This window comes from Berghia stephanieae, chromosome 5 (assembly GCF_034508935.2).
Source record: "Berghia stephanieae isolate SIO BIC M18660-M18661 chromosome 5, UCSD_Bste_1.3, whole genome shotgun sequence".
Taxonomy (NCBI): Eukaryota; Metazoa; Mollusca; class Gastropoda; order Nudibranchia; family Aeolidiidae; genus Berghia; species Berghia stephanieae.
The window spans coordinates 3,602,305-3,604,804 of NC_088364.1; the positions used below are offsets into that span (position 1 = coordinate 3,602,305).

Below are 2,500 nucleotides of genomic sequence, written 5' to 3' on the forward strand. Positions count from 1 at the left end.
TCATCATCATCATCACCATCATCATCATCATCATCATCATCATTATCATCATCATAATCATCGTCATCGTCATCGTCATCGTCATCGTCATCGTCATCGTCATCGTCATCGTCATCGTCATCATCCTCATCTACATCATCATCATCATCATCATCTCATCGTCATCGTCATCATCATCGTCATCATCATCCTCATCATCATCCTCATCATCATCCTCATCATCATCATCATCATCATCATTATCATTATTACCACTACATCTTCAACATTATTATTATTATTATTATTATTATTATTATTATTATTATTATTATTATTATTATTATTATTATTATTATTATTATTATTATCATTATCATTATATCCTACAAATTTGGGCGTCAATTATAGAACTTCTTGATAACCTCTAAGATAAATAGACACACGGACAGATATTATGTTAATAGATAATTAGATGGATAGATAGTTAGTGGGACACAGAGAGAGAGAGAGAGAGAGAGAGAGAGAGAGAGAGAGAGAGAGAGAGAGAGAAATCATTTTGAGAAGAAGACTAGAGGAGGGTAGGTTTTGCTGGCATCCCCCCCCCACCCCCCGCCTTCTACCATCTGTACTCACCCCCCCCCCCCGCCTTCTACCATCTCTACTCACCACCTCCCCCCCCCCCCCGTCTTCTACCATCTCTACTTACCCCCCCCCCCCCCCCGCCCCCATCTCCCCCCAGCACAAACTCCCCGACCTGTCAGTGGTTGTAATGAGTCCTGCACACGAGTCATTTGGTTGTCTGGTTATATCATCCTCTCTCTCTGTCTCTCTGTCTCTCTCTCTCTCTGTCTCTCTCTCTGTCTCTCTGTCTCTCTCTCTGTCTCTCTGTCTCTCTCTCTGTCTCTCTCTGTCTCTCTCTCTGTCTCTCTGTCTCTCTCTCTGTCTCTCTGTCTCTCTCTCTGTCTCTCTCTGTCTCTCTCTCTGTCTCTCTGTCTCTCTCTCTTTCTCTCTCTCTCTATCTATCTATCTCTCGCTCTCTCTCTCTGTCTCTCTCTCTTTCTCTCTCTCTATCTATCTCTCTCTCTCTATCTATCTCTCTCTCGCTCTCTCTCTCTGTCTCTCTCTGTCTCTCTCTCTCTCTCTTTCTCTCTCTATCTATCTCTCTCTTTCTCTCTCTCTCTTTCTCTCTCTCTCTATCTATCTCTCTCTCGCTCTCTCTCTCTCTATCTCTCTCTGTCTCTCTCTGTCTCTCTCTGTCTCTCTCTCCGTCTCTCTCTGTCTCTCTCTCTGTCTCTCTCTCTGTCTTTCTCTCTCTGTCTCTCTCTCTGTCTTTCTCTCTCTGTCTCTCTCTCTGTCTGTCTCTCTCTCTCTCTCTCTATCTATCTCTCTCTCTGTCTCTCTATCTCTATATCTTTCTCTCTGTCTCTCTCCTGGTGGAAAAGGAGCCGGGGAGGGTGGGTGGGGGGTGGGGGCAGAGATGAAAAAATATCTCGTCTGCACCCGGAATCGATCTTGGTTCCTTTCCTTGTGAAGTGAGTGCTCTACCAACTGAGCTAACGGTATTTCCTTCACCACTTATAAATCGATGAAAACGATACGTTAATGATATGATTCGACGTATACATATATGCAGGTCTGACATCCGAACTCACTTATGGGCCTAGTTTGACATTGTTGTAATGGACAATAGTTTGCGTCATTTATTTAGATTTCCATTACAACAGTGAGCCCATAAGAAATTGGGTTATCAGACCTGAAAACCACTGTACGTCGCTATGACTGCGACCTAATGATTATCGTATCACTGTCACCATCTCACAATGATATCGTTATTAGCTCTATTTTGTCTTCATCGTTCATCCCCAGGTTCATCCGTGTCCAATTACAAACGACGTACTGGATAATTACAACAATTTGCCATAATGGAAATGTCCGCCAAAGTGCAATGTGAATTCTCCCAGGGCCCTACAACAGGAATGGTGAGTACCCTGCTTGGCTTGTCAAATACGAGTCGTTGTCTCGAATTGAATGCATGTTATGTAACAAAAATATGATTTTTGACATATCTATCTATCTATCTATCTATCTATTTATCTATCTATCAATCTATCTGTCTATCTATCTATATATCTATCTATCTATCTATCTGTCTGTCTGTCTGTCTGTCTGTCTGTCTATCTGTCTATCCATCTATCTATCTATCTATCTGTCTGTCTGTCTGTTTATCTGTGCTATCTATCTATCTATCTATCTATCTATCTATCTATCTATCTACCTACCTATCTATCTATCTGTATATCTAAAATTAAGCAATTTATATTATATTTATTTCCTCTTACAAATCTGTTACTTGAAATTAATCTACTGGCAATTTTGTTGTTGTTATTGTTGTTATTATCGTACTAATGTACTACACACAATAATAATAATAACAACAACAACAACAATAAAATTACACTCCCCGTAGATTGCTCTGTAAGAAACAGACCTGTCGGAAGAATATAAATATCATTTAAAT

The 2,500-nt window shown here is 40.5% G+C and overlaps 1 protein-coding gene across 1 annotated transcript in view; it reads left to right on the forward strand.

Annotated features, from left to right (window-relative positions):
• Nucleotides 1-2,500, forward strand: part of LOC144972255 (substance-K receptor-like) — a gene marked incomplete at its 3' end in the record, with an annotated part of 252,558 nt that overhangs the window by 37,829 nt on the left and 212,229 nt on the right. The window contains 1 exon segment of the mRNA XM_078913301.1: nt 1,849-1,961.